A 10,827-nucleotide genomic window follows, 5' to 3' on the forward strand; every position below is an offset into this window, starting at 1 on the left:
CAGTAACCTCCCCAGTAACACCAGTAACCTCCCCAGTAAACCCCCAGTGGCACCAGTAACCTCCCCAGTAACACCCCAGTGGCACCAGTAACCTTCCCAGTAACACCAGTAACCTCCCCAGTAACCCCCCCAGTGGCACCAGTATCCTTCCCAGTAACACCAGTAACCTCCCCAGTAACCCCCCAGTGGCACCAGTATCCTTCCCAGTAACACCAGTAACCTCCCCAGTAACCCCCCAGTGGCACCAGTAACCTTCCCAGTAACACCAGTAACCTCCCCAGTAACCCCCCCAGTGGCACCAGTATCCTTCCCAGTAACACCAGTAACCTCCCCAGTAACCCCCCAGTGGCACCAGTAACCTCCCCAGTAACACCAGTAACCTCCCCAGTAACCCCCCAGTGGCACCAGTAACCTCCCCAGTAACACCAGTAACCTCCCCAGTAACCCCCCCAGTGGCACCAGTATCCTTCCCAGTAACATCAGTAACCTCCCCAGTAACCCCCCCAGTGGCACTAGTAACCCCCCAGTGGCACCAGTAACCTCCCCAGTAACACCAGTAACCTCCCCAGTAAACCCCCAGTGGCACCAGTAACCTCCCCAGTAACACCCCAGTGGCACCAGTAACCTTCCCAGTAACACCAGTAACCTCCCCAGTAACCCCCCCAGTGGCACCAGTATCCTTCCCAGTAACACCAGTAACCTCCCCAGTAACCCCCCAGTGGCACCAGTATCCTTCCCAGTAACACCAGTAACCTCCCCAGTAACCCCCCAGTGGCACCAGTAACCTTCCCAGTAACACCAGTAACCTCCCCAGTAACCCCCCCAGTGGCACCAGTATCCTTCCCAGTAACATCAGTAACCTCCCCAGTAACCCCCCCAGTGGCACTAGTAACCCCCCAGTGGCACCAGTAACCTCCCCAGTAACACCAGTAACCTCCCCAGTAAACCCCCAGTGGCACCAGTAACCTCCCCAGTAACACCCCAGTGGCACCAGTAACCTTCCCAGTAACACCAGTAACCTCCCCAGTAACCCCCCCAGTGGCACCAGTATCCTTCCCAGTAACACCAGTAACCTCCCCAGTAACCCCCCAGTGGCACCAGTATCCTTCCCAGTAACACCAGTAACCTCCCCAGTAACCCCCCAGTGGCACCAGTAACCTTCCCAGTAACACCAGTAACCTCCCCAGTAACCCCCCCAGTGGCACCAGTATCCTTCCCAGTAACACCAGTAACCTCCCCAGTAACCCCCCAGTGGCACCAGTAACCTCCCCAGTAACACCAGTAACCTCCCCAGTAATATCCCCAGTAACACCCATAACCTCCCCAGTAACCCCTCAGTGGCACCAGTATCCTCCCCAATAACACCAGTAACCTCCCCAGTAGCACCACTAACCTCCCCAGTAACCCCTCAGTGGCACCAGTAACCTCCCCAGTGGCACCAGTATCCCCCCAGTAAACCTCCCAGTAACTCCCCAGTAACCCCATTCTCCAGCAACTCACACCAGTAACAGCAGCAACAATTCCAGTAACACCAGTAACACCAGTAAACCCAGTAACACCAGCAATCCCAGTCACTTCCAGAACCAGCAACACGTCCAGTAACACCAGTAATACCAGTAACACCAGTAACACCAGCAACTCCAGCAACTCCAGCAACTCCAGCACCACCAGTAACACCAGTAAGCCCAGCAGCAGCTCCAGCAATCCCAGTCCCTTCCAGTATCACCAGTAGCGTCAGCAACTCCAGTAACACCAGTAAGCCCAGTAACACCAGTAAGCCCAGTAACACCAGCAATTCCAGTCACTTCCAGCACCAGCAGCAACTCCAGTAACACCAGTAGCTCCAGCAACGCCACCACCAGTAACACCAGTAACACCAGTCACACCAGTAACACCAGTAACACCAGTCACACCAGTCACCTCCGGCTCCAGCAGCTCCAGTAAGCCCAGTAGCCCCAGTAACTCCAGCAGCACCAGTAACCCCAGTGACACCAGTGACTCCAGTCACACCAGTAACACCAGTACGCGGCTCCGCTCAGGCTGGGGCGGGGGCTGGGGGCGGGGCCACATCCCACGCACCTGCCCCCCCCCGTGTTTATGGGCTGGCGGTTGCCCGGGCAACCAAACAGCTGGGCGGGAGCGGCCAGATGTGGGCTGCGGCTGCCAGCGCGGGGGGGCCGCTCCCAGTGACACCAGTGACACCAGTAACACGGCACAGCCTGACCCAGGGATCCCAGTAACACCAGTAACACCAGTAACACGGCACAGCCCGACCCAGGGATCCCAGTAACACCAGTAACACCAGTAACACCAGCCCCACAGCTCCAAGTGCTCCCAGGAAACCAGTATGGTCTGTCCCAGTGCTCCCAGTAACACCAGTAATGAAGCACAGCCTGTCCCAGTGCTCCCAGTAACACCAGTAACACCAGCCCCACAGCTCCCAGTGCTCCCAGGAACTCAGTATGGCCTGTCCCAGTGCTCCCAGTAACACCAGTAACACCAGTAACACCAGTAACACCAGCCCCACAGCTCCCAGTGCTCCCAGGAAACCAGTATGGCCTGTCCCAGTGCTCCCAGTAACATCAGTAATGAAGCACAGCCTGATCCAGTGCTCCCAGTAACACCAGTAACACAGCACAGCCCGAACCAAGGGATCCCAGTAACACCAGTAACATGGCACAGCCTGTCCCAGTGCTCCCAGTAACACCCACCCCACAGCTCCCAGTGCTCCCAGGAACCCAGTATGGCCTGTCCCAGTGCTCCCAGTAACACCAGTAACACCCACCCCACAGCTCCCAGTGCTCCCAGGAAACCAGTATGGCCTGTCCCAGTGCTCCCAGTTACACGGCACAGCCTGACCAAGGGATCCCAGTGACACCAGTAACACCCACCCCACAGCTCCCAGTGCTCCCAGGAAACCAGTATGGCCTGACCCAGGGATCCCAGTAACACCAGTAACACAGCACAGCCTGCCCCAGTAACACCAGTAACACCCACCCCACGGCTTCCAGTGCTCCCAGGAACCCGGTATGGTCTGTCCCAGTGCTCCCAGTAACACCAGTAACACCAGTAACACGGCACAGCCTGACCCAGTGCTCCCAGTAACACCAGTAACACCCACCCCACAGCTCCCAGTGCTCCCAGGAACCGACCATGGCCTCTCCCAGTGACACCAGTAATGTAGCACAGCCTGTCCCAGTGCTCCCAGTAACACCAGTAACATCCACCCCACGGCTCCCAGTGTTCCCAGTAACACCAGTAACACAGCACAGTCTGTCCCAGTGCTCCCAGTAACACGGCACAGCCTGACCCAGGGATCCCAGTTACACCAGTAACACCCACCCCACAGCTCCCAGTGCTCCCAGGAACCCAGTATGGCCTGTCCCAGTGCTCCCAGTAATGCCAGTAACACCAGTAACACCTGTCCCAGGCCTCCCAGTGCTCTCAGTGACACCAGTAACACCAGTAACACCCATCCCAGTGCTCCCAGGAACCCACCATGGCCTGTCCCAGTGCTCCCAGTAACACCAGTAACACCCGCCTCACAGCTCCCAGTGCTCCCAGGAAACCAGTATGGCCTGTCCCAGTGCTCCCAGTTACACCAGTAACACCCACCCACAGCTCCCAGTGCTCCCAGGAACCCAGTATGGCCTGTCCCAGTGCTCCCAGTTACACCAGTAACACCCACCCCACAGCTCCCAGTGCTCCCAGGAAACCAGTATGGCCTGTCCCAGTGCTCCCAGTAACACCAGTAACACCAGTAACACTCGCCCCATGGCTCCCAGTGCTCCCAGGAACCCACCATGGCCTCTCCCAGTGACACCAGTAATGTAGCACAGCCTGTCCCAGTGCTCCCAGTAACACCAGTAACACCCACCCCACGGCTCCCAGTGCTCCCAGGAACCCAGTATGGCCTGTCCCAGTGCTCCCAGTAACACCAGTAACACCCACCCCACAGCTCCCAGTGCTCCCAGGAAACCAGTATGGCCTGTCCCAGTGCTCCCAGTAACACCAGTAACACCAGTAACACTCGCCCCATGGCTCCCAGTGCTCCCAGGGAACCCACCATGGCCTCTCCCAGTGACACCAGTAATGTAGCACAGCCTGTCCCAGTGCTCCCAGTAACACCAGTAACACCCACCCCACGGCTCCCAGTGCTCCCAGGAACCCAGTATGGCGTCTCCCAGTAACACCAGTAACACCAGTAACACCCGTCCCAGTGCTCCCAGTGCTCCCAGTAACACCAGTAACACCCATCTCAGTGCTCCAGTGCTCCCAGTAACACCAGTAACACCCATCTCAGTGCTCCCAGTGCTCCCAGTAACACCAGTGGGGCCATGTCACGGGTGGGGCCATGACTCACCCCCCCCCCCCCCCCCGCTGCTGTTGTTGTTGCCGCAGAACACGGCGGGGGGGGGGGGGGGGGGGGGGGCAGGTCCGGGGGGGGTCAGGGGTCGCCCGGACACTCGCGTCCCCCCGAGAGGCCGCAAATGGGGGGGGGGGGGGTGTGACGTGAGGGGGGGGGGGACACGCCCGGGTCCCCCTTAGAGACTCGGGGGGGAAGGGGGGGGCACGTGGGTTCGCCACGAGGTCTGGCGGGTCCGGCCGGGTGTGGGGCGGGCGGGGGGTCCCCTGGGATGGGGGGGGGGGGGGGGCAGGGGGGGGCCCCGGGTTTTTTGGCCGGGGCGGGTGTTTTGCTCATCGCCCCCGGGCCGGGCGGGGCCCACACGTGTGGGGCCGGGGGGGGGGCACGTGTGGGGCTGGGGGGGGGCACTTGTGGGGCTGGGGGGGCGGGTAAAGGGATTTGGGGGCTGGGGGCAAAGAGGGGAGGGGGGGACACGTATGGGGCTGGGGGGGGGCACTTGTGGGGCTGGGGGGGGGGTAAAGGGATTTGGGGGCTGGGGGCAAAGAGGGGAGGGGGGGGGGCGTCCGGGGGGCAGATGTGGGGCAGGAGGGGGGGAGATGGGGCAGATGTGGGATGGGGGGGGGCACTAGTGGGGCGGGGGGGTACGTGTGGGGCTGGGGGGGCACTTGTGGGGCTGGGGGCGGGGGGGGGTAATGGGGATTTGGGGGCAAACAGGGGGGGCTGGGGGGGGGTGTCCTGGGGGCAGATGGGGGGGGGGGCAGTTGTGTGGCTGGGGGGGGGCACGTGTGGGGCCTGGGGGGGGGGGGGTCATAGGGATTTGGGGGTTGGGGGCAAGCAGGGGGGGCTGGGGAGGGGTCCGGGGGGCAGATGTGGGGTGGGGGGGCACTAGTGGGGCGGGAGGGGCACTTATGGGGCTGGGGGGGGGTCATAGGGATTTGGGGGCTGGGGGCAAGCAGGGGGGGCTGGGGGGGGGTGTCCGGGGGCAGATGTGGGGCGGGAGGGGGCAGATGTGGGGCGGGGGGGGGGTTGCTGTGGGGCACGTCTATGGGGCCCCGAGGCCGGGGGGGGCCGCGGGCTGCGGGGGGGGCCTGGCCCGGCCCCACGGCGGCTCCTGCCAAGGAATTTTCTCAACCTCCATCAACACCATGAGGTCATGGGGGAGGGGGGGGGGGAGGGGGGGCCCAGGCGTCCGGGTGGGGGGAGGGGGCGGATGATGCAGACACGGGGGGGGGGGGGGGGGGGGGGGGGGAATGTCGCGGGACCCCCCCACCCCGCCGCTGCCCCCCAGGATCCCCAGTCCCGTGGGACCCCCGGGACGTGCGTCACGCCTGGTCCCCCCCAACCCCCCCCACGTGGCCGATGTCGCCCCCCAACCCCCCCCCCACGTGGTTGATGTCCCCCCCCCCCACCCCCCCCACCCCCACCCCCCCCCGTGGCCGATGTCCCCCCGGTCCCCCCCAGCTCCCACCTCTGTCCCCACTCCACGGCCCCGCTCTGCCGTCCCCATCCCCCCCCCATCCTCTCCTGTCCCCATTGTCCCCTTCCCCCTCCCCCCCCACTGTCACCTGGTGCCTGGCACCTCCTGGGCATGTCACCCCCCCACACCCCTGGCCCCACACCCCTCCCCCTCCCCCAGTGTCCCCATCCCAGCTCCTGGTGTCCCTCCCCCTCCTTCCCCGTATCCCCATCCCCCGCTGTCCCCACATTGTCCCCCGTTGTCCCGCGTTGTCCCCTGTTGTCCCCCCACCCCACAGCAGCAGCTCCCACGGGGGACCCAGCAGCCCCCGACCCCCCTTGGCCACCTGCAGCGGGTGACATCGTCAGTGGGGACCCCCCGGGTGTGGGGACACGGGGGACGTGGGGACCGGGAACCGAGGGGACGCGGGGAGTGGGGATGCAGGGGACATGGGGACAGGGACGTGGGGGACATGGGGCCAAAGGGCACAGGGGACATGGGGGGCAGGGACACAGGGGATGTGGGGACAAGGGACACAGGGATTGGGGACCCAGGGGACACGGGGAGCAGTGACTCATGGGACACTGGCAGAGGGGACACAGGGGACACCAGGACTGGGGGCCAAGGGAACCCAGGGACCCGGGGGACATGGGGACAGGGGACCAAGGGGACACAGGGGCCAGGAACCCAGGGGACACTGGGCGTGGGGACAAAGGGGACGATGTAAAGAGGAGACCCAGGGGGACCCCCAGCGACCAGGATGCTGCCAGCCAGGGGGACGGAGGGGACACGGGGACAGCAAGGGGACATGGGGACAGCAAGGGGACATGGGGACCTCCTACCTGTGTCATAGCCCCGGGGCAGGCAGGTGACAAGGGGGTGGGGTGACAAATGGCTGCCACCATCTCCTGCACCTGGCTTAAGGTCCCTGGCCTGGGGACATGGCAGGGACATGGAAGGGGACACCGCAGGGGTCACGGCAAGGATGCAGTGGGGACATGGCGGGGACAGCTGGGGACATGGTAGGGACATGGCAGGGATGGCTGGGGACACGGCTGAGAGGTGGCAGGGGACAATGCAGGGACATGGGGATGTGGCAGGAGACATGGCGGGGACAGGGCAGGGGACGTGGTGGGGACATGGAGGGGACATGGTGGGGACATGGCAGGGTTGCAGCAGTGACATGGCAGGGACATGGCGGGGATGGCCAGGGACACTGCAGGGGACATGGCAGGGACAGCTGGGGACACGGTGGGGACATGGTGGGGATGGCTGGGGACACGGCTGAGAGGTGGCAGGGGACAATGCAGGGACATGGGGATGTGGCAGGGGACATGGCGGGGACAGGGCAGGGGACACTGCCGGCATGTGGTGGGGACATGGAGGGGACAGCTGGGGACATGGCAGGGTTGCAGCAGTGACGTGGTGGGGACATGGTGGGGATGGCCGGGGACACTGCAGGGGTCACAGCAGGGATGCAGTGGGGACATGGTGGGGACACGGTGGGGACACAGTGAGGATGTGGTGGGGAGGGTGGGGACATGGTTGGGGACATGGCAGGGACATGGAGGGGACAGCTGGGGACATGGTGGGGACACAGTGGGGATGTGGTGGGGAGGGTGGGGACATGGTGGGGACATGGCAGGGACACGGTGGGGACAGCTGGGGACATGGTGGGGATGTGGTGGGGACATGGAAGGGACAGCTGGGGACGTGGCAGGGTCACGGCAGTGACATGGCGGTGACATGGCAGGGATGGCCGGGGACACTGTAGGGGACACAGCAGGGATGCAGTGGGGACAGCTGGGGACATGGTGGGGACACAGTGGGGATGTGGTGGGGATGTGGTGGGGACATGGTGGGGACATGGCAGGGACACGGTGGGGACCAGCCGGGGACATGGTGGGGACACAGTGGGGATGTGGTGGGGAGGGTGGGGACATGGTGGGGACATGGCAGGGACACGGTGGGGACACAGTGGGGATGTGGTGGGGAGGGTGGGGACATGGTGGGGACATGGCAGGGACACGGTGGGGACCAGCTGGGGACATGGTGGGGACATGGCGGGGATGGCTGGGGACATGACTGGGAGGTGGCAGCATCATGGTGGGGCCGTGGGGACTCAGTGGGGCCGTGGGGATGTGGCAGGGGACAGTTGGGGACACGGGGGGGACGTGGTGGTGTCACGGCTTGAGCCCCAGGCAGCCGCTCGCTCCCCCCTCCCCCCCCCAGCGCTGGGAAGGGGAAAATGACTCCCAAAGGCTCCGGGATGGAGATAAGGGAGGGGGGGGGTGTCACACGCCCGTTAAGGTCACGGGAAAGGACGGACTCGTTAGCGGAGAAATTAATTAATTTAATTCCAAGACTAACGAGAACGACACGGAACAGGCAGAGGGTGTCACATCCCGCCCAGAGCAGGGGGACGAGGGACTCGTGTTCGTCAGCCCCCGGCGGGACAAGTCCCCAAGTGCAGACGTTTGTGAACCGCCCGCAAGGGGCTGATTAGAGACACGTTAATTGGTGAGTGTGTAACGAGCTGTGGGGAGGAGTCCAGCGGGGCTTCGTGGGGGGGAGGGGAAAGGGGGAGGTGGGGGAAGAGGGGGCGGAGACCCCGCTTGGGGTGTAGAGTGGTGGGGGCTCCCTCAGCCTCCTCCTCCTCACACTGAGCCCTCACAGGATCATCGGGGTTGGAAAAGCCCCTGAAGCTCCTCCAGCCCCACCATGAACCTCCCCCTGACCGTTCCCAACTCCACCAGATCCCTCAGCGCTGGCTCAACCCGACTCTTCAACCCCTCCAGGGATGGGGACTCCCCCCCTGCCCTGGGCAGCCCATTCCAACGCCCAACAGCCCCTTCTGCAAAGAAATCCTTCCTAAGAGCCAGTCTGACCCTGCCCTGGCGCAGCTTGAGGCCATTCCCTCTCGTCCTGGCGCTGGGTCCTTGGCTCAAGAGACTCCTCCCCCCTCTCTGCACCCTCCTTTCAGGGAGTTGCAGAGGGCCAGGAGGTCTCCCCTCAGCCTCCTCTTCTCCACACTAAACCCCCCCAGTTCCCTCAGCCGCTCCCCATCAGACCTGTGCTCCAGACCCTGCACCAGCTCCGTTGCCCTTCTCTGGCCACGCTCGAGTCATTCAATGGCCTTTTTGGGGTGAGGGGCCCAAAACTGAACCCCCTCACCGAGGGGCGGCCTCACCAGGGGTCAGATCCCTTCCCTGTCCCTGCTGGCCACAAGCCAGGATGCCACTGGCCTTCTTGGCCACCTGGGCACGCTGCTGGCTCGTTATCACCCCCCCCCAGGTCCCTCTCTGACTGGCAGCTCTCCAGCCGCTCCTCCCCCAGCCTGTAGCCACGCAGGGGGTTGTGGTGGCCCAAGCTCAGCACCCGGCCTTTGGCCTTAAACTCAAACCAAAACTCACTCCCAGCTCCTTCCATCGCTCCTCACAGGATTTATTCTCCAGCCCCTTCCCCAGCTCGTTGCCCTCCTCTGCCCTCGCTCCAGCCCCTCGAGATCTCTCTGGGATTGAGGTGCCCAAACCTGGACACAACCCTCCAGGTGTGGCCTCACCAGTGCCGAGCACAGGGGGACTGTCACCTCCCTGTCCCTGCTGGCCACGCTGGTGCTGGTACAAGCCAGGATGCCGTTGGTTTCTTGGCCACCTGGGCACGCTGCCAATTTGATACCCACGTTCTTTGGGTCTGTCCCCAAGGTCGCCCCCCCACACCTATGTACCCCATGGACGGGGAGGGGTCAGGTGTGTCACGGGATGATGTAATTAGCATGATCATGTCAGCCCTCATTAGCATATTGGGGGTGGCTAACGAGGCAAAGGCCCTTCACCACACAGATGCCCCCTGGAACTTGGGTGCCCCCCCAGCTCCCCACCGCCCCCCGCGACTGGAGTTTCCTCCTGTGCGTGTCTGAGACGTTCCTCACTCGCAGGGCCCCCCCCGGCCCCCCCAGCCCCCCCTTTATCTCTCTCTCAGGCTGGTTTTTCTCACAGGCCTGTTTCTTGAAGGGTCTGTTTTTACAAGTCGTGGCTCACGGAGGGGACAGGGGGAGGTGTCACCGTGTCTTAAAAAAACCCCAACACCCACCCTCCCCCCACCCCTCCCTTGCTCCCAAGCTCAGTTTTGGTCCCGATCCTCTACCTGCCCCCCCCCCGGTGCAGGGGTGGGGGGTGCGGCCAGTCCTGCTGCTTCTTCCACCCGGATGGGGGGTGTCTGCTCCCCCCATGGATCCCCACGGGCCACAGGTGGGTCCCCATTTCCCCGTGGGCCCCCACGGGCTGTGGGTGGGTCCCTGCTCCCCCCGATAACCCCCACAGGTAGCAGGTGGGTCCCCACTCCCCCGTGGACCCCCACAGGCTGCAGGTGGGTCCCTGCTCCCCCCATGGACCCCCACGGGCCACAGGTGGGTCCCTGCTCCCCCCGATAACCTCCACAGGCAGCAGGTGGGTTCTCACTCCCCCGTGGACCCCCACGGGCTGTGGGTGGGTCCCTGCTCCCTCCAATAACCCCCACGGGCAGCAGGTGGGTCCCTGCTCCCCCCATGGACCCCCACGGGCTGTGGGTGGACGTCTGCCCCGCCATGGACCTCCCAGACCCACTTGTCACGCCAGGTCGACGTGGCCCTCCATCCCACCATGCTAGCCCTGGGACTCCGGCCACTAGCCCAGGGTGCTGTGATGGCCAACGTCAACAGTGGCCAACTCTTCTGAGGAGCTGGTGGCCTCCATCCCACCGCTCCGGGCGGGTCTCCACGCACACGGCGCTGACGAGGTGAGTCTGGTCTGAGGGACAGCGGGACCGAGGGACACGGGGTGACCCCGGGCTGGCGGCTGGGGGGGTCCCGGGGATCCCCTGTCCCCTCCCCCGCCCCCCCGCGCTGCCTCCGGCGCTTTCGCTTTCGCTTCTCAACCTGCGCAGACGGGATCTGCCCGGCGCCCGGTGACGTCAGAGGTGGGTCGGGCTGCCATTGGCGAATGGGCGGTGGCTGCGCCAATAGCGG

At 64.3% G+C, this 10,827-nt stretch overlaps 1 long non-coding RNA gene across 3 annotated transcripts; it reads left to right on the forward strand.

The window, feature by feature from the left end:
- Positions 1-5,455: 5,455 nt before the first annotated feature.
- On the forward strand, positions 5,456-10,773 carry LOC141936978 (uncharacterized). Of its 3 annotated transcripts, none has more exons than XR_012626856.1 (3): positions 5,456-5,516; positions 8,211-8,342; positions 10,439-10,773. It is a non-coding gene; the product is annotated as an uncharacterized LOC141936978 (long non-coding RNA). The 3 variants fall into 3 exon arrangements; XR_012626858.1 differs by lacking the exon at positions 10,439-10,773 and adding an exon at positions 9,836-9,889; XR_012626857.1 differs by lacking the exon at positions 10,439-10,773 and adding an exon at positions 8,499-8,730.
- Positions 10,774-10,827: the final 54 nt, after the last annotated feature.

This window comes from Strix uralensis, chromosome 35 (genome assembly GCF_047716275.1).
Source record: "Strix uralensis isolate ZFMK-TIS-50842 chromosome 35, bStrUra1, whole genome shotgun sequence".
In the NCBI taxonomy this organism is placed as follows: Eukaryota; Metazoa; Chordata; class Aves; order Strigiformes; family Strigidae; genus Strix; species Strix uralensis.